The following is a 20,866-nucleotide window of genomic DNA, read 5'->3' as shown; positions in this document are numbered from 1 at the left end:
CAAGACGCCGTGTGAGGCCGCAGGGCACTAAGGAAGGGGAGCTGCTGCACCAGAACGTGCAGGGCCTTGCAGCCAACAGGAGGGGCCGGATTCCACCTTCACCGCGCTGAGACCGCCCAAGGTTCTAAACACCGAGGGCCTGCGACATCACCGACATGTAAGGTCACCCCGCTGTGAGTCAGGTTCTCAACTTTGCTCAGCGTTCGCAGCTTCTCAAGGTTTTGTTCTAGGAGGACCTTCCTAGAGACAAGCCTAACGACACTGTCCAACAGGGGCGGGCCTCCTGCTGTGTGGCACAGGAGAAGCCCATGCGTGGACTCAGCAGATCCGCACCCCTGCACAAGCCGGCTCCGCCCCAGCAATTTCCAGGTCCGCCGCAGAGTACGGCCGGCGGAGGGGCCGGGACGCTAGAACCAATTTCAACGCCACTGAAACCTCTGCGCCCTGATGCTGCCCGTAACCGGGGACAGCCACACACCGAGCTTGCTCACGGGGCCCGGGGCGCCCACGCTCAGGTCTCGCACTGACGGCGTGCGGAGGGAGACCGCTCTTCTTGCACACGTGGGCCGCCGAGGTTCGGTGACTCACCCCGCCCCGCGGCTTGGCCCGCGCTAGCGTGCCCTGCCCCCTTCCACCCGCCTTACAGCCGCCGCCACGCCGCGCGGGGGCTCCTCCGTCCCCCGCGCCCCTGCACGCTAGCCTGCGAGCGCGGGTGGGCCCTGGCGCCTAGCCTGGTACCCGGCCGCCTCGCGGTAGCCTCCGCTCGCTCCATCAACACCTGGGACCTGCCGGAGACCCCGGTCAGACAGACAAGGTCCCCGCGCCCGACCCAGCGAGCCCAGAGCTCATCGTGGCCGGCCTCCAGCGGCCTCTCGCGTCCCCCAGGGCTCCCACGGAACCGCTCACAAGTGGGGTACGCGGCCCGAGCGCAGGGCTGTCCCGCGCGGCTGCGGCTCCCCGCTCCACCCTTCCAATCTCGGGATACCCCGGTGGGCCACAGACTACGTGGTCCCCTCGAGAAAGAGTCGGAGGCGGCTGCGAACGACTCCCACTCAAACGGCGGTCCGCCCCGCCGCCCCAGCACCTGCCCCTGCACACCGGAAGCCACGAGGCGGCCAGACAGGCTCCCCCCCCCCGACAGTGCCCCTCTCCCCACCAGGGGCAGCGCTGGGGAACGCCCTCTGACCCACGCAGTGGGCCCCCAGCCGGGCGGTGCCCACGAATGCCCGCGACCCCGAACAGTGTCCAGGAAAGACCACCCCCAACCCAGACAATGGTCCCCAAACCGGGTAATGCCCCCCACGACCCTCGTACTACCCAGGAATGCCCCAAACCCAGACAGCGCTCCCCCCAACCAGGCAGTGCCCCCCAAACCCAAGCAGCGCCCAGGAATGACTCGTGACCCAGAGAGTAACCCCCCAAACCCCAGCAATGTCCCAGAGCGCGCCCTGACCCCCCATGCCCTCGCAGGGCCGGGGAACGCCCCCCACACCTCAGGCCTCCTCCCACCCTCAACAACGCCATGCCGCCCCCACGCCTATGTATCCCCTCACCAGGCCCACACCTGCAGTCGCAGGAAAACTCACGCACCAGTCCCGACCGCCGCGACCCCGGATCCCCTCAGCACCCCGCCGTCGCCGCCGCCCTAACAGCTACCGCGCTGCCAACCGTCACCCCACGCCAGATCCCTCCGCGCCGGGACTTCGCGCCCCGATGCCCAACCCAGCAAGCCGGCGCTCCTCGGACCCGCGGAGCCGCGCCGCTCGCCGTCACTTCACCATCAGCCGTGGCTCCCTCCCACTCGTGGGCCGTCGCGGGGCGCGGACCCCGGCGGAAGGGGCACGGCGTTCCTTTGCTGTGCGGAAGGACACCTGCGTCTGGCGGCGAACTCACCCGCACGTGACAGCCGGCTAACGGCGCGGCGAGGACGTGCGCGCGCTGCGCCCCGAAAGGCTGGCACGTGCACGTGCACGGCGGTTTTCGGGGCCGGAGCCACAGGAGCCCCGCCCCAGGTCCCGCCCCGAGAGTAACTGCAGGTGGATGAGGCGAACCGCTGCCTCGTTCGCAGCGAGGGGAGCCGCGTGGAGCCAGGGTCACGGCCTGGGTCAGCTGTGAGAGTAGACCAGGTGCAAAACAGCGGACTGAACCTTGGGCGGCCCCTTCAGATGAGAGGCTATTTAGCTTCTCAAATCGAGAGATGAGATTCGAATTTTGCCCCCGAGAAAATAAAGCGCGTTCCAGAGCGTGAACGCCGGGCGGCTGTGCACCTGCCCATTTAAGTGTGCAGAGACTGCCGAGTGCACGCGTGTGGACGTGTATGGCGGTGGTCATCCGCCGTATTTATCTGCATTTACCTGCATCGTCACCTGTGGGGCGGGTTAAAGCACGGGTGGCCGCGCCTCCTCCGCGGGGACTCGACAGGTTCGGTTCGCCGGCCAGCTACTCCCCATCTCTTGACCAATCGCTCCTGACGCTGCCCCAGCTGCTCCGGGGTCCGCCTGAATACGAGGCCCCGGAATTAGATGCCTTCAATAAGAATTTATTTCATCGTTGGGCAAACCCAACACAATTGAAATTATTGTAAACATCATAAAATAGGGCAGTTTTTTGTCAGACTGAGAATGGGACTCTATGTAGCTAGAGAAGTCTAGTAATGATTCAGTGGTTTCTTAAGGATGGAGTGTAGGGGGGCAGTGGCAAAAGTTATCTGGAGGGATTGTCTTAAAGCTGCATTTATACAGCAAACATTTTATTAATGCTTAAGCATGTATTCAGGGGGCTTGTGGTGGGGTGGGGCAGAAGTTTTCCCAAGCCATCTCCCCAAGTCTGCTCTCTCCCCTGTGGGTCAGAGGGAGCCCGCTGGATTACAGGGTGTACCTCACTCACTTGATTGTCAAAACCGAGAAGGGGGAAACTTCTGAAAAACACATTCCCAGGTAATCCTGATTGAAGAGGTTTGGAATGGGAGCCAAGTATTTTAAGAGTCACCAGGTGATTTTTATGCTGAGAAAATTTTGAGAAATGTAAGGCAAGATCTGTGATCTTGACATCGTACACAAAGAAAGGATTAATGTGAAAAGGGGAGACACCCAATAAGTTTTTCTGTGGGGGGGATGGCTTCACTTTATAAAAATAGAAGGCACCGTTTGGGAAAAAACAATACAAACCTTCACTTTTCTAAGAGGAATTTAACATGTTGGTGAGAAAGATGTTCTGTGGTCTTGCCAGCAGATGGAGCAAGAAAACAAGAAATAAGTCTACAGTTTCAACTGGGTGCAGGGGCAAGAAATACCAGGAATGCAGCTTACAGCAAAGAAGTCACCCTTTTCCCGTTTCTCTTCTCTGTGTGCCTAAACTCCTTGGGACCGCTAAGCATACACCATCCCCAGAGCATCTCGATGTGTGCATTGTCTGAAATGCGTGGTTTCTAAAGACATAGGAAGTTGTGATACAGCAAGATGGAGGCAAACCCCTCGTGCTTCTGATGGTGCAAACAGTGCAACTCACAAACCTCCCCTAAAATGTAAGAAGAAAAGCTACAGAGAAACATTGGGGAAGCATCATTTTTTTAAGAGTTTCTACATCGACAGCATGACACAGTGGCTCCAGTTACTGGATACAACTGTGTTCCCCCTGCTAGAAACTGAAAAGTGAAGGGATGTGGATTCTCCTTCCAGGAGTTTGGTCAGGTGCTGGGGAGTAGGGGGTGGGCAGAGAGGTGGGAGTCCATCCTGGAGAGGGAGCAGAGCACTATGAGGGACCTGGGTGCTGGGAGGGAGGTCACTTGGCAGATTGCTGATGCTGCCGTCTGAAAGGGTGAATGGGATTTGCAGGGACCCCTGTGGTCCAAGCAGGTGGGGATGTTTAGGGAGCAGCCAGTGATTTGGCCCAGCAGGAGTGATGAGCTGAGGGTCAGGGGGTGACTCCACCGAGAGGGAAGGAGGGCTCCGATTTGCTGGCTCTCATGTGATTTTATCATTGTTGTTTGCTTTGATTCTTTGAGGGGAAATTTATATAAGATGAAATTAACCATTTTACAGCGAATAGTTGAGTGGTACTTTGTACCTCCACAGCGTTGTGCCAACACCACTTCTCTCTAGTTCCAGAACATTTCCGTCATCCCAGAGCAAAATCCCACTCCTTTTAAGCTGTCATTCCCTGTTCACTCCTCCCTGCCAGCCCCGGCCACTGCAAATCTTTCTGTCTCCGTGGATTTACCTACTTTACTTGTGTCATATGAACAGACTCATATGATATGTGGTCCTTTGTGGCTTTCTGCCTTCTTTCACTGAGCCTCATGTTTTCAAGGTCGGTCCTGAACGCTGTAGCACGGATCAGTTCTTCCTTCCTTTTTATGGCTGAATAATATTCCCCTGTGTGAAGAGACCACATCTGTTTATCCATTTACCGGTTGAAGGATGGGTCTAATGTTTTTAAAGGGAAGCAGGGATCCTGGACACTTGTGAACTCATGGTCAGCCCATGGCCACTGGGTTTGTGGCCACATCCCATCCTTGTGTCCAAATCCAGGGGACACCTTTCGGACCTGCCTGTCTTCTCTATACCATTGAGAGTGATGCTTCCTCCTTTTACCCCAACAGTATTGCATCCTGCCTGGACCTGGGTGTTGTTCCTCCATCTCTGGCTAGTCCTTCTGTGTATGATTCATAGATGTGCCTTCTTCTGCCTGGGACCTAGACGTGCATGGCAGCGGTTCCCAAAGTGTGGTCCTTATCACTGAAAGTCTGCAGGAAGTTTTTGGGTTCCACCCCAAGACTGTGGTTGAACCAGGATCTTGAGGGTAAGGCCAGAAACCTGTGTCAAAGCAGCCTGCTGATCGGCTCTGAACCACCGGGTAGTGTGAGATCCATGGAGCCTACCCCCCGAGCAAGGGGTTGAGCTTGGCACCCACTCGGTCTTGGGGTGGCTCACTTATTGCCATGACCTCAGACGGCTTCTTGAGCGCAATGGCCCTAGTGTCTGTGGGTCGCTGCTGAGCCCCATTCCGGTATAGTCTAGTAGGGGTTCCTCTGTTCACGGTCACTTTGGGAATAGTCTCATAAGCAGGAGGTACAGATGGCGGTGGGAGTTTGGGAGAGCGTCTACTCAGAACGAGCATTTTCTAAAAACAAGAAAAGAAATGAAGCTTCAGTGATGTTTGAGGTGTCGGTGTCACTGATACCCTCCCATACTCCTGTGTCTCTCTGTGAGGTGTCTGTGGGCAGGGCTCCACGGCCGTCCCGTGTCCTGCCTGTGGTCAGATCACTGCCTGTGGCCTGCAGGCAGTGGCTCAGGGTACGGAATCCACCTTCTCCCAGTGGGATAGCTTCTGGAATGGATAGATTCCTGCAGTGGAACCATGGTGGGAAAACACGATGGGGTTCCTGAGGGGCTCAGTCATCAAGCGTCTGCCTTTGGCTCAGGTTATGATCCTGGGGTTCTGGGATCAAGCCCTGCATCAGGCTCCCTGCTCGGCAGGAAGCCTCCTTTTCCCTCTCCCACTCCCCCGGTTTGTGTTCCCTCTCTCGCTGTGTCTCTCTCTGTCAAATAAATAAATAAAATCTTTAAAAAAAAAAAAAAAAGAAAGAAAGAAAGAAAGAAAAGGAAAGAAAAGAAAAGAAAAAAAGAAAAACAACAAAAAATGCAAACAGAACCAAACAGCAAGACTGTATTAAAACCAACACTTGCGCTTATGGTATAAGCTTTGTGTGGTCCTGCATGCTGAATCCTGCGGGTCTGACAGGCTCCTTGCTCACTTGAAAAATATGATCAGTAGTAGGAAGGAAGATCTTTTCTCAAATAAGAATTTTGTCTTTCGGGACGCCTGGGTGGCTCAGTGGGTTAAAGCCTCTGCCTTCGGCTCAGGTCATGATCTCAGGGTCCTGGGATCGAGCCCCGCATCGGGCTCTCTGCTCAGTGGGGAGCCTGCTTCCTCCTCTCCCTCTGCCTGCCTCTCTGCCTACTTGTGATCTCTGTCAAATAAATAAATAAAACCTTAAAAAATGAAATTTCATCTTTTAAAACTTGCAAAGATGAAATTTTTACTTGCGATCTTTATTTTGGAACCTATTTTTCATGTGCATAGTAGAGCACAGTGTCTTGTAAGTACACACCGCAGTGTACTGTAACTAAGTGTAAATGTCTTGGGCGCACGTGCCCCGGACACTTACCGTGAAGCGTGCTGGACATGGCCGGGAGTCTGCCTTCTGCCCCGCAGCTGGTCCAGCCCTGTGCCCGGGGCCCGCCCACAGCTCAGCTCGGACAGCACCCCTCCAAGAAGTTTTCCTTCTGAGTTTGTCCCCTCTCTAGGAGGGCTCTCCTCTCTGGGCTTGCAGCTTGTGTCCTGCGTGTGTCCAAGCCTGTGGCTTGCTGCCTTGGGAGTGAGCCCTTCCCTACTAGTTCCTTTTGTTATTCAGGAAGCTCCCTGAGGACAGGACCCTCTCTCCCCCAGCTGGGTGTGTGATCTGGCAATACTACAGAATAAATGAGCAGAAATACCCGCCTTCAGCTTTACGTAAAGCGTGTTGTGAGCACACGGCCCTTTCCACTCCCAGGGGCCTCCCCGCGGTCAGGTAAGGGTGAGAGTCACCAGCCATCGGCCTGCTGGTGCCTCTTTCCTCTTCAAATACTGCGTCTTGGGCTCTGAACTTTTTTGGGATTTTTTGCTAATAGCTGCAGGTGTTTTGGGGTTTTGTTGTGTTGTTTTGTTTGGCAGTGAAAATAGTAATCGGCTGTGTTTCTCCCGAATTAAGTGGCACACGATTTCTTGGTGCCTGAGTCCCCCACGGGCCATTTCCTACCGTCCCGTGTCATGACCCAGCATTTTGGTGGGTGTCAACCCTCTTTGCAAGTGACTCGAGGGTTCATTATAAATTAGTCTGAAACGTTAGCAGTGGCCCCCAAACCTTTGCCAGTGAGTGCTTTATTTGAGACCGTGGCATGTGAGATAATTCTGGCCAAAGACACAGGAGAGGATGTTGGCCGGGGTCAGTGAAAAAAAAAAAGAAAAAGGAAAAAGAGGGCTTAACAAAGAGACGGTGCTTCCTGCCTCTGGACTTTGAAGTAGATGAGGTCCAGAGCTGCTGTTGCCGTCCTGTGACTATGAGCAGAACCACTGGAGAATACTTGTTTTCGCGGCTTAACCCCAGTGAGTCCGGGCTGTCACTGCAGCCAGCGACACCCTAAGCAAAGAAGGGGCTCTTCCCACCCGTGTGTGTGGGGCAGCACCTCCACAGGACCTTGGTAAATGAAAATTCCTGGCTCCGCGGCTGAGCGGTGAGCCCACAGAATTGAACTCAGACCGTACCCTGCAAGAATCTCGAGTTTTAGAAGGCTCTCCGGCTAGTTCTGTGTCAATAGTTCAAGGTCAAACTTTGAGAAATACTATAAGTTATGTTTCAAAGTCAGTCTTGAAGCTGAAATTAAATTCAGAATTTAGTCATGGGCACTGATTTTGACAAATACATAGCAGATTTAGGGTAACTATGTCGAAGTAAACAAGTATCCTAAGTGTTCTTGTTGTATCTTTCCGGGATTCATTAATATCTCTTTGGAACAAAGTTATTTTATATGTTGCAAAAATTGTCACAAAGTTTCAGCATCTTTAGCATGCGGAGGAGACACAGGAGATAGAACTTTGAAAAATAATTTTTGGAAATAGGTTCGTATTGTCACAATGATAATAATGCAATCTCATAATTAAATTTGTCATTAGAAATTTTAGTTTCTCCTTGTATTTGATGGTATTGTGTGGGTTTCTAAATAGTGTAAGATCCATCTCTTTCAGAAACCATTGAGCTTATCAACTGATCATCAGCAGAGGGAGAAATAATTTGGATGGGCCATTAGATGTCAACCCAATCTGTATTATTAATTATTCATGTATTGATGTCTTTAAAATTTTATCCAGTGTTACCTCAATCTTTTGCATTCAAAGAGCAAAAAATGAAACACTTGCAATATTGTTTGCTTCAAAATTATAATAATATATAGGGCTCTGTGACACGAGGTGTCACTGGTATATTATAAAGAACTGCACGCGATAAGGATTTTCTTCCTCCGTTGATCAGAAAGGTGAGAGTGAATCATACTGGGAAGGTAACTTTGAGACAATATGTGTTGTGTGATGAGCAGAGCTTGGACTTTCACAGTAGACAGATCTTGGATTGAGTATATGAGATTAGTAGTTCTCAACCTTTGGAAATCCGGAAGCTGTGGGCCTGGTTTTAGAAACACATGTATGCATGACTGTGCATGCAACTTTCCATACATTACTAGAATGTTCTGGAACCTAGTGACTTCCTGGTGCTAGGCACTGGTTGTGGACTAGACTGACCATGCTGGGTATCTTGGTAGCCTAAGCACCCAGCCTAAACTAGCAACACCATTAGCATTCTATTTTGCTGGGCCGGGTTGGGGGAGGGGCACAGAGTGGCCGGAGCCTGGGGCACTTGTGTGGAAGCTCATTTGCACAGCGGGCCACTGCATACTTACTCGGGCTGGCTTAAGAGGGCTGATAGATTACAGATATTTATGGCTAGAGGCCCCTGAAGCCACCACCACTTGCTTTCACTCTGGCTACCTTACAAAAACAGTGGCTCGGTGATTATCTATTGAGTGAGTAAATGATGGAACACGCAAGGATGAGTGAATGATCCTGAGCAAGCCACAGCTCTCAGCACCGGGTGTCTCACCGTCACACTGGAATCAGTAATTCCAACCTCACGGGACCGTTGTGAGCATCAAATGAGATAATACCCATAAAACGCTTAAACTATTCCCACCATGTAGGTGCACAATAAATTCTTGTGTCGCACCAAGACAGGCGAGCTGCAAACCTGAGTTACGGGTCCCATGAGTTACGGCAACTTTGGTTTTATGTACTTGAATGAACATAAAACCTTATTTATTTAGTAAGTGATGATGCAGGAGGAAATTTTGCTGTGTTGAGTTTTGTTAATGAGCATCAGGGCTAATGCAACCTTAATTGGGTCCAAGTTTATCTTTGTACAGCAAGGAGGGCTTCCGCTACTAATCAGTTGTGTCAACACGATTGCGGAGACAGGTCTAACCTATTTAGGAAAGAAAACTGTTCTTGAACCAATGGCCTCTTGCACTGCATACGACCTAGTATTCTATGATCTTTATTCCTATTTGTAAACTCACTGCTACTTTGTTGCCATGGGCATTTAAAATTAATCAAATTCTTTTTTTAAATTCCAAATTTCTTCACATCTCCCCACCCCAATCAAACCAGTTGCTTTTCTAGGTAAATCTGATAAGTAACATGTTACATTTTCTTAAATAGTCAACACAAATAATGAAATTTTTGAAAGCTTTGGAAAAAGGGAAAAGCTCAACTATCTCGTCAGGAAACCAATGATGCCTTTAACAGTTTTGCGTATTCTCCGACAGGCTTTCCCCCACTTTTTTACATATTTCCAGTTGTAGCCTATGCGTTCAATTTAAACCCTACCTTTCCTCTTAGTAGGTGATGATTATGTTACATGTATTTCAAATTACCATTTTAACGACTTATGCTATTAAGTGGATTTATCATAAGTTGAAAGTCGTATCTTTTTTATTGTTTTTTTTATTGATTCTTAATTCTCAACATTATAAACAGTGCTTTGCCCCATATGTAGCCTTTTCTCTCTTTTGGAAATATCTTTAGGATGAATTCCCTAAAGCGTGATATTATCTTCCAGGGAAATGTTCATTTTTATGACCCCCTTATATATTATAAAATTGTTTTTCAGAAAGACTTGATCGGGCTACTTCCCATTGCCAGTAGCTACACAGATATACGTGTCACTGCCATCCTCTCCACTGTTGGGTGTTTTCATTTAACAAAAGTGTAGGATCTACATGTAGAAACTATAAAATTACATGACGGGCATAGACGGAGATCTGAACAAATGCAAGGCCATATCTGGTCCTCGGATGGGAAGACAATAATTTAAAATGTCATTTCTTCTAAATTAATGTATAAATTAAAAGCTATTCCAATGAAATCTTGTCTAAGGGAGGGTTTAAAATTGTCCTAATAAATATAAGGGAGAATGGAATCGTTACCATAAAAAAAAAGGAGAATGTAAGCCAGTAGACTTTCCTACTAAGTATGAAGGCTTGATTCAAAACAATATGGTACTGACATCAGAGTAGACAAACAGACCCGTGAAGAATAAAAGGGAGGTAAGAGAGAGTCCCCAGTATAAGTGGGAATTTGATATAGCAAAGGTGATTTTTTTCAATTCAGTGGGGTGGGGGGGGAGATAGATTTTTTTGAAATAAATGAGTGGCACAACCAACATAGTACCTAGAGAAAAATCACGTAGCATTCCCAACTTAGACTAGACATGACACAAAATAAAATTCTTGATGGGACACAAATGTACATGCACAAAGTAAACAGTTCAAACATTCAGGAGTCACTGGGAGACTGTAAGTTCCAGCCTGGGTACTGAAGAGATCTTTGTAACTTTAGAAAACCCAGAAACTATAATAGATGGAAATATTGAAGAATCTAAAAATTCTGAGTGGCAAAGGGTAGCATAAGTAGAGCATATGAACAAAGGATATTTTGGAGAATTATCTGCAGTAAAAATGAGAGATAAGGAGTTTGTATCTATAACATGTGACAACCTCGTGTAATCCAATAGAACAGCAAGAGAATGATATGAATCTTTATTTCAGAAAGGAGGATTACAAAATGGCCACAAGATATTAAGCCTCTCAGGTAGTAAAATGCAAAAGACAGTAATATCAGGGACTAAAAAAACGATACCCACGTGGCGGAAAGAGTCTGCAAGTCCAAGACTGCTAATGAAAATAATACCAGACCACTCAGGACCAACGCGGAAAGCTGGATACTGTGTCACGCTCCTTCATGGAGACACCCTGAAAACGTGATACTGAAGAAAGGAGCCAGATGCCGAGGTCATAGTCCACGACCGCATTCACGTGAAGTGCCCAGGACAGGCAAATCTGCAGAGACAGAAATTAGATTAGCGATTGCCCACACTGCCATGGTTGAGGTGTAACGAGGGTGTGACTACAGATGGGCACAGAGTTCCTTTTGGGGGGTGGAGGAGAATGTTCTAGAATCGTGATGAGGATTACGCAACCCTGCCAGTGTATAAACCCCACAAAGGGGATGAACATATGAGATCTCGATAAAGGCCTTATTGGAGGTAAAGGGGAGATGATGTGAAGAAATGGTTAGCACAGAGGCTGTGCTTAAACTCTCCCTGAAGGAACGCCTTGACCGTCAATGATACCAGCAACCCCAGTAAGCTTCAGGGAATATCCCAGTGTGATTGGCCAAGTGAGGAGCCTCCACATTCACTTGGGACAAATTGCCATCTCTATAACGCTTCATTCTTCCATCCCAAAGAACAGCAGCCACTCCAAGTGAAATACGTATGTAGCTCATGTGGGTCAGACATGTCTGGGCCACGTACTGCTCACCTGCCCTTCCTGTGGCTTGGTCAGCCATCGACCACGTCTCCACGTCCATCATCGCCATCATCATGACAGCTTTGCTTCTGCTGAACGCTGGCTGGGCATCGGGCATCATTCATTCAGCCCTCACCAGCCTCCTGAAGCAATCCCTGTTGTTGTCCCTTCTTTCCAGATGGAGGAACAGGCTGGAGCAGTCAGGAACTGGTCAGAGGACACATGTTAGCCATTGGAGATCGTGGGTCCGGCTCTGTCTGACCTTGACGCGCGTGCTCTTCCGTGCTCAGTGGTTCATCTTCCTAAGTGCAAAGAGCCTGCCCAGGTGTTCGTATGTTTTCACTTAAATAAATGCACCTGTGTTTCAATGCCCAGCAAAGGAGGACCTTACAACCATGTCAACACAGTTCTCCATGTATCGCTGAAGGACATCACATTCGGCATGAATTTATGAATACAAGGAAATGATATCATTAGATTTATTTAAAGTGATGTGCTCACGAGCTACTTGTCCTCCCAACACAAATGGCTAGATTTAGGGTTTGGTACAGTTTTCATTTTTATATTTTTAGGGGGGAAGGGGCAGAGGCAGAGGGAGAATCTTAAGCAGCCTCCGTGCCCAGTGCAGAGCCCGACACGAGGCTTGATCCTGAGATCACAACCTGAGTGGACGTCAGAGATGGAGGCTTAACTTCCTGAGCCACCCAGGTGCCCCTTGGGTTTGGTACGCTGGAAAAGCACACTACTGGTATGTACGACCATAAGGAAGAAGATACATCACCAGTTGAATTCGAAGTTATCAACATATGCAAAATATAGTCATTTTGTAGGTAACTGTTTGGTTTTTATCAAACTTACATACCCTGTCCCTAGGAGGATCCTCCAGTATTTCCCAAATCTGGCTTTTATCCACACTCCTTGTCATGTTTCTCTTGTTTACCTGGTTCCCTTCTTCCCTAAGCCAATCCCCTTTCTGTTCCTCAAGGAGACTTGATGTATTAAGTTAAGGAAGTGAATTCGTAAACACCAAGTTGGTAACAGTGGAGAACGAGCTGATCATTCTGTTCAAATCTGACTTGTGTTCACTCGCCCTACGGCTGACTGAGTGTGGGTCAGCCTCTAACCAGCATCACGGAGAGCAGGGGGCGTTAGAACCCACGCTCCTCGGGAGGAGCGGACAAGCCCAGGAGCAGGAGAGCATCTGAATAAATCATGGGATGGATAGTAGTCATCTGCAGGGTTGTCGAAAAATGATGTGCTAGTCCACGTCCATTGACAAAAGGCACAGCATTCACTGTTACTGGCTAAACTGGTGGCAGGCTAGAGGGAGAAGGAGGCAGAGATACAGGCAGGGAAAGGGGGAGGGGAGGAGCAGGGAGGAGGCAAGATGGGGAGGAGGGGGACACCAGAGATGGGTGGTGTGCCATGGTCTAGCTTGCAACCATAAATTATAAATTTGTATTTATAATTATAAATTATAAATCTGGACTCCATCCTCTGTGTGCAGGCGCCCATGAGTGTGTGCATGTGTGTGTGAGTGTGTGCGTGTGAGTGTGCGTATATGAGTGTGTGCACTGCAGGTGGGTCAGCAGATCTGGAAGGATAGAGATATGGTGGAGAGAAGCAGTATTCCCCATTTTTATTTCTTCTTTATGCATCTTTTTCCAATCATTGGAATTTATTTTAAAACTCCATTATAGTTTGGATAAAAGCAATATTTAAAACAATATTTAAAAAACAATATTAAAAAATAAAGCAACATAGGTGACTGATCACAGCCCTTGCGGATGAAAGGTTTCCATTGTGTTTGGGTCTCCATTGCAAAGGCCAGGAGCCCATATCGTCGAATCCAAATGTCGGTGACCTTTGAAAGGATGATATTTAACAGGTTGGGACTGAGCCCACGAAGAGGTTATGGAACTTCTCAGCCATAATTTTTATTGCTTCGATATCAATATAGATGAATATTTCATCAAAACAGAGCACAGTTATGCAAGGCGTGCTCTCTCCTGATTAGCACTGAACTTGCCCTGGGCGCTTTCCCCGCAGTGGGGAGATTTATTATAGAGTAACCGGCTGAGCTCTCCTGCGGGTCAGGGGTTAAAGCTACAGAAACATGATTTGAGACTCATCTGAGCTCAGCTTTGTCGGAAAGATAAACAGAAGGATTATCAAAGCCTTTTCACGATATTAGTTAAATGCCCTGCCATGCGGGTGGGGGGAGAGGGGAGGGCTTCCAAGTCTAACCAAAACTGAGCCGGTAAACACCACGACCACTTTCACAAAATCATGAGGACTTGAACGCCGCTGCCCACTTCCCGAAGTTACATCGACAGGCAGGCGTCATTTCTAGTCTGGAAGTGTTCAAGATTGTCTTCTCCCGGTCCCTCCCCCGATCCGTGACGTGCTGTAAATTAAAATAAACATCTGACTGTGGTTCCTGTTAGATCTTTCACTTCTCACAGCAGCGGAGCAAATGGTTTCAGCTCCAAGTGTTCCTTGAGGAGGAGGGGATGGCCCTGCCTTTGCAGGGAGCCGGGCTGCACCCCTGCATGGACAGCAAGCTGCTTTCACTTTGGTGTCATGCTCAGGTGGGGTGACATTGAGGCAGACCAGCTCCTACCTCTGTCGCCAGGCTGTCCACCATTAGCACTGCCGCCATCTGCACGGTGTGACCACGTCTTGCGGGACGCGGCTGGTTCTAAAGAGACCAGAGTCAGGGGCACCTGGGTGGCTCAGTCGATGGAGCGTCTGCCTTCAGCTCAGGTCATGATCCCAGGGTCCTGTGACTAGGTCCCACATTGGGATCCCTGCTCAATGGAGAGCCTGCTTCTCCGTCTCTGCCTCTCTCTCACTTTCCCATGAATAAAGAAAATATTTTAAAAAAAAGAGAGAGAGAGAATGAGAGAGAGACAGAGAGTGGAGTCAGTGTATGAAGGGGTTGTTAGGAGGAACTTAGCAATTTGGAATTTAGTTCCCCTGTTGATGATCAAAGAGAAAGTAGCTTTGAAGCGGAAAGTTCCAGAAAAGCTCACGATATGCCATTTCATATAAAATCTCCCCGAAGGAAGTTCACATTTCGGCGTGCCCCATCCTACGTGAGGAGCAGCAGCCAGGCGTTATTTGGGAGGTATGGCTTTGAGATCTGCCTTCTCGTCTGTGCATGTATGTGTGGATGCGGGGTGTGTGTGTGTATTTATGGGTACACGTGTGAGTGTGGTGTGTGTGTATGCGTGTGCACATGTGGTATGTGTGTGTGCGCACACGCTGTGCACGTGACATGTGGGGGGGTGTGCGCACCCTGTGCATGTGTGAGTGTGCGCCGTGAGCGTGTGTGGCGTGTGTGAGCATGCACTGTGCACGTGCGTGTGGTGTGTGCACTGTGCACGTATGGTGTGTGCGGGTGTGCACCGTGCATGTGTGTGGTGTGTGTGTGAGCGTGCACTGTGCGCGTGTGTGGCATGTGTGAGCGTGCACCGTGCGCGTGTGTGGCGTGTGTGTGAGCATGCACTGTGTGTGTGTGTGTTTTCTTTGCATAGCTCGCATCCTTTCCCACCATCCCCAGTTGCCGCAATAAGCCACTTCCCTTTACATGTCATCTCTAAATGGAAACAGAACAAAGAAAACAGGACAGAAGAAATCAGGGAATTTTCCAAAGGCACATTTGATGTACAAGTATAAACAGGAAAGAGATGCCTGGGGAGACCGGAATTGCTCAGTAGACAACTGTTAGCGCATATCGTCGGAGAATGTGCAAAGGAAGAGACGACAGGAAAGGAGAGGGTTCGAGAAAGACTCCACCTTCCCTTGTGCTATTTTAAGTTCCATTAGCACTAGCAGAAGCAAGCACGTGTCTGATTTATTCAGCGTTACCGTGGGAGTTGGCCCAGAGATACAGGGACAGGCTTCGGAAAGAGTCCCAGCACCTCCTCTCCGTATGCCACTGAGGCCAGCTGGAGGCATGGGGGTCCCCCACACTGCCGAGGGTCAGGCTGCTGGTAATTCGGGGTCACCGTGTCCTCACATGCTGCCCAGTCAAGCCTCAATGTGACACAGGCTGGTCCCATTTTACAAAACTTGGAACGTACACTGCATCAGTCTTGCACTGGTTGTCAGTCATTGTGGATAAAAACCACAATCCTGTTACTCATTTGATTTTTATGGAGAGACCTCGGCCTCTCAGCTGTCATGTTAAATACGTTCTAGAAAACCTTGAGCAAGAAACAAACATTTCTGGTGAAATCCAACAGAATGAAATGGGAGGGGAATAGGGAAAAGGATAGGAGAGACTTTGGGTGATGCTCTTGGACCTGAACTACCTGCTTCTTTCAGCAGACACGGCTGAGACGGGCGTCTTCGCTCTCCTGAACACGGGGTTTAACTTGCTTAGGGACGCAGAGCCCAAGGGCATTTTCTGATTTCTGAGAGGCTGTGACTGTGTTTGTCTTTCTCTCCTCCGTGGATCTTCTAGGGGACAGTTTACTCTGGTGACAATACAGTTAGCAGCAGCGTACAAAGCAGGGAGCAAAGTCTACACAGTGCGTTGTACGAAGCAATATGTCCACACCGGGTGTTGCTTGACCCCTGACCTTCCCGTCTCACTCATTCCCAGGATCATCCCTTGACGTGGAGGCTGTGCCTACAGCACAGACGGGAACACGGGATGCCTGAACCGGTACCCGGCTTGCTCAAGGCCACGTGGCTGGACGTATGAGCCATGATGCACACCTACACGCATGGACCCACATTTTATGAGCAGCCCCCACCAAATCATGGAGAGCTATGTGGGGATCCGCAGGGTTTTCTGGGCATCCCTCCTCGACAACATCGTCTCAAGGTCCAGTTAAACTCCGCTGATGCTGAAGAAGACCAATGAATGATTCAAAAAAACAAAACAAAACAAAAAAACAACAACAACAAAAAAGAAAACCGAGTAACTCTGGGACTCAGTGCGCCAAGTTAAGACAGAAGTGAATTTGATTGTGAGAACCAACGAGCGGCACTCCCGGTATGGAACAGAGTTTTCAAGTTAAATTGTTGATGAGAAGGAGATTCAATGGCACTTTGGTCCTCAGTGATTTTACCTGACCTGCAGCACGAAGGCGAGCTGTGTCATTACGTGTTGTATTCTTCAAGTGTCAGATTGTCAGTGGCTTAACCTTGTTAATGCTGCACAACTTTGTTCCAGTCAGCTACTTTCTTCTCTTCTTTTCCCTCCCAACGCTCCCCCCACCTCCTTTTTTTGTTCAGAGGCAGCTGCTGGCCTGGAGCCCTTATAAAGAGCAGGAAGGACCCGAAGCCACAGGCAGGATTAAAGGGCTGATCTGAACCTTAGATCTCAGCTTTAAAGTTGTAATGTACAGTGAATTTGGTTACATGGAAAAGGAAACAGTAATTGTTGAAGTATGTTTTCTTAAGCTACAGAGTAATTTTTCAAATGCTTGCCTTTAATCCACGGACAGGCTTGCGTTTGAGAAAATATGGTCTCGCTGCTCAGGATCAGTCTGAGCATCTGAAACCTGGATCTTGGAGCTACGTTTTGTCATTTCTTTCAAAAAATAAAAAGATGACTGGCATCCAAGGATCAGGTTTGAAAGGTTGCTTTTTCTGGCTACCCTAATTCTGCTGCTTTGGTTATCGGCTATTGGAATGGCTTGATGTCTCGTGCTTCTTCCTTAATATTTGAGACAGTGCTCTGTTTTTTCTTTTTTCTTTCCTTTCCTTTCCTTTCCTTTCCTTTCCTTTCCTTTCCTTTCCTTTCCTTTCCTTTCCTTTTCTTTTCTTCTCTTCTCTTCTCCTTCCTTCTTCCCTTCCGTCCTTCCTTTCTTTCTATCCTTTTTTTTTTTTTTTTTAAGGCACCTGTGAGCTCACTGTGACCAGACGAGGAACCTATCTAATCATGCCTGGGTGGGAAGGTTGGGGATGGAGAGAGTAGGGTCTGCTTGTCGTTAGTCAAGACAGCCCTTCCCCCCACACCACCCTCCAAGTTCACCACTCACATCAGAGCAACGTGGGTTTCAGGACCCCAGGAACACCATTTGAATTCTGTCTGTGCTGCTTCCCAGATCTAAGCCCTCGTGCAGTTGGCTCAACAACCAAAGCCTCAGCTTGCTGTTGGGAATCTGGGGAACCTAAAACAATCCTTTCTGTGCGAAGTGTTTGACACAAAGTGTACACCTGGCGTGAGCGCCGCCTGGCTGGTCCTGCCTGTCTCAAGCAAGATCTGCAGGACTCCTGAATTTCTGCAGAGATGAAGTCCAAAGCCTCTGTACGGCAGAGCTCCCACCCCATCCGCCAGCAATGACCATTGTGTTGTGGCCGTTTACACCCCACGTGCAACAGACTGCTCCTTTTGTAAAATAGGACAGAAATAAATGCCCAGAGAAGCGAAATGGGGAAAAATAAAGACATACAGAATACAAGCTTGTTTTTTTTTTTTTTAATTAGCATTGGCAAACTTTGCACCCTCGGGTTGCAATGGTGCCTACTCCAAATTTCTGTACTCATTTCTCTCCAGCAGACTTTGGGTGGTGCCTGGTTATGTGGCCCCAGGAAACTCACATGAGGAAATTATTATTATCCCTTTGTACAAATCAGGAAATAGACACAGAGAGGGGACATGACTTGCTTTTGGTCATGCAGCAACTGGTGGGGACTGAATTTGTTCTCAAGCTGTTGGAATTCGTGATCAAACCCTAAGGACCCTAGCATAGGGTGGCGGCCCAGGGCATGGGGTCTGGGGCCAAGGTTTGAATCATAACACCTACATGAAACTTCCAGGGGCAGAGACTGGAGGCTGAGACATTGTTTGGAAATCTATAATGACAATGGTTAGAAGCAAGGATGGCAGAGGGATTGGGAAGGGCAGATGGGAGAGAGGAGTTCAAATTTCCAAAAGTTGACAGTTCCTTAGTTTGTGCACATAGGGAAAGATGAAATCCTTCCCAGGCTGTTTTGCAAACAAGTGGAATCCTGCTTCCCCAAACCCAACAGTTCAAGAAAGAAAATAGAGACTATTTCCTTTCTAATTACAGATCTTGAAATCCTCCACAAAATACTAGAAAATCAAATTCAGTACGATGTGGAAAGATAACACACCGTGGCCAATTCAGGCTTATTCTGATACCTCAAGGATAGCTCATTATTTAGAAACTTCATGATACAATCCATCCCGTGAAGTAGATAAAGAAGGAAAACTACTGGGTCAGCTTGACAAATGCTAGGGAGGCATTTGAACACAAAAGAAACTAGGAAGAGAAAGACACAGCCAGACACAAGGATGAATGTCATCTGGTCAGCTCCTTTCCGGACAGTGAAAAACAGGGACATTCGCATGAAGACTAGAATCAAAAGACTTAAAAACTCACTACCTGTTTTGATCATGTTTTAGCTGATGCAAGAAGGCAAGAAATAGAAGTAGGAGGTGTAAACTGTGAAGGGAAGGTATGAAGATAAAGCACGTATAAGAAGAAACCCTAACACTTCGGGGCTGCCCGCCTCGATTGATGGGGAGGAAGCTATACTCCCGGACAGGAATACTGAAGGTTGCCAAGGCGTCATTGTCTCTGACTAACTTGATTCCAGTGGTGTGAATTCTGTGACAGGATAAATTCGACACTAACCCACACAGGGAAGGGCAAGCATGCGGTAACAGCAGACACCTGCTTGAGCAGCACACGCAGGGTGCACTGCGCCTCAGCTGCCCAAGCCCCCGCGCAGCCTGGCAATCACGTCCCGCAGTCTCTGAGCGTGGACACCAGGGGCTGCAGGCTCCTGCCTGCGCGGACGGCCCCGTCTCTGCATGCCAGGTACCTGGCCGCCGGCTGGGGCTCCGCTGTGCCTCACGCAGCAGGGGCTCCCCACTGTTGCAGTGAGTGGGCACGGGTCTGGCTCGGGCACACCGGCAAGTTCTCCACCGCCCAGAAGTTAGACCTGCACCTCCCCCATGACGTCTGAGCCCAGGCTGGGGAAAGCCCTCCCCGGCTGGGCTTCCTCGACCTTCGTCTCCCAGCTAGGGTACCTTCTATTTTATACTTCATCATCATCATCATCATCATCAAAGGATTCTCCATATTAAACTTCCCTTGTTTAACTCACTGTGCAGTTTCTGTCTCCAGGTTGGACCACGACTGATACAAAGGTGTATTTTGAGAAGGAATGATAAGGAAGGGCTCATGTCACAAGTTAAATACATTTTTATAGCAATGAAGTCAGAAGGGGGCTCGCAGGCATGGGAACAAACAGAATACAAACTCAAGGAAGAACCAGGGAAGACGGAAGAGAGCATTTCAGGTCAGAGGGAAAGGGTGGATTACTTAATAATTTGGGGTCAATTACATAACCATTTAGAAGAAAATTAATTAATTTAAGCCCATAATTTATAACTTTCTCTAAAGACATTTTGGGTGGTTTAAATATTTAAACATAAAACAAGGAACCAAAGAAACACCAGAACCCAGTTTTACACGGGTGTATTTATGTTTCCACGGTAAAGAATCTTTCTCCGCAGATAAAAAGGGCAGATCTCTTACATGATGTGAAAGAAAAAAACTGATATACGTGACCATGTCAAGATTTAAACTTTTCCATAAAATTAAAGAATTTCAAAAACAAACCTAAAATGTGGACAAGAAACAATGAAAAATATTTTTGATCAATACTAACAATATTAACAAGCCACATTAAACCTCACTAGCAATCACAGAAATGCAAACACAAAGGGAATTCATTTTATGCTTATCACATGATAGCCTACTGGTGTGAGTCTACATTAGCTCGATTTTTCTGGAGGATATTTTTACAGTATATAACAAACTTTAAAATATGCAATCCTTTGACTTATGTATCCTACTATGAGGAATTTGGCTTAAGGAAATCATCAAAGATAAGCTCCAAGATTTAATAGGCAAAGATACGTATTACAGTACTACTTATAATATTGAAAACCTGCAAACAAATTAAACACCCAAAATTAGGTGATTAGCCAAATAAGATAAAAGGCATTGAATGAAAATCTATGCGATAATTATCGGTAAAATCGTAAAATGATCCTTGATGGCATGAGAAAATGTTCACAGTGTATTTTAAGTGGAAAAAAAAAAGGCACCTAAGAGCAAGCTGCATACATATGATGATTGTTTATCCAAATATTTTGGGGAGCTGTATGGCCAGTGTCGAATTGTCAGCACAGACTGAAGGGGGCTCCTTTTTGGAAGACCTGGTTCTTGTCTGGGTCTTTTTGTGAAATGACCCATCGGCGGTGGGGAGGGGCTGTCCCTTGGTCTGCCCATGCAGCCGCTAGCCCTCTTGTCTTACTTACCTGGAGGGTTGTAAATAGAAGACCCTCCCCCTTCAGAAGTGAGTCTGTCCCTCCTCGTTGGTTGTGCTCCTCTCTCTGGCAGAGATCCCAG

General features: G+C 48.4%; 1 protein-coding gene across 1 annotated transcript in view; it reads right to left on the bottom strand.

The window, feature by feature from the left end:
• PIWIL1 (piwi like RNA-mediated gene silencing 1) overlaps positions 1-1,804 on the bottom strand; it is a 32,774-nt gene extending 30,970 nt beyond the window's left edge. The window contains exon 1 of the mRNA XM_032846881.1: positions 1,768-1,804. The gene's annotated coding sequence lies outside the window, so the exon portion shown is untranslated. The remainder of the gene's footprint in view (positions 1-1,767) is intronic.
• Between the last annotated feature and the right edge of the window lie 19,062 nt (positions 1,805-20,866).

The sequence above is a fragment of the Lontra canadensis genome, unplaced genomic scaffold (assembly GCF_010015895.1).
Source record: "Lontra canadensis isolate GAN:19392208 unplaced genomic scaffold, GSC_riverotter_1.0 scaffold182, whole genome shotgun sequence".
NCBI classification, from domain to species: Eukaryota; Metazoa; Chordata; class Mammalia; order Carnivora; family Mustelidae; genus Lontra; species Lontra canadensis.
Note: the sequence above shows the minus strand (reverse complement) of the source record. Positions and strands in the feature narration are given on the sequence as shown.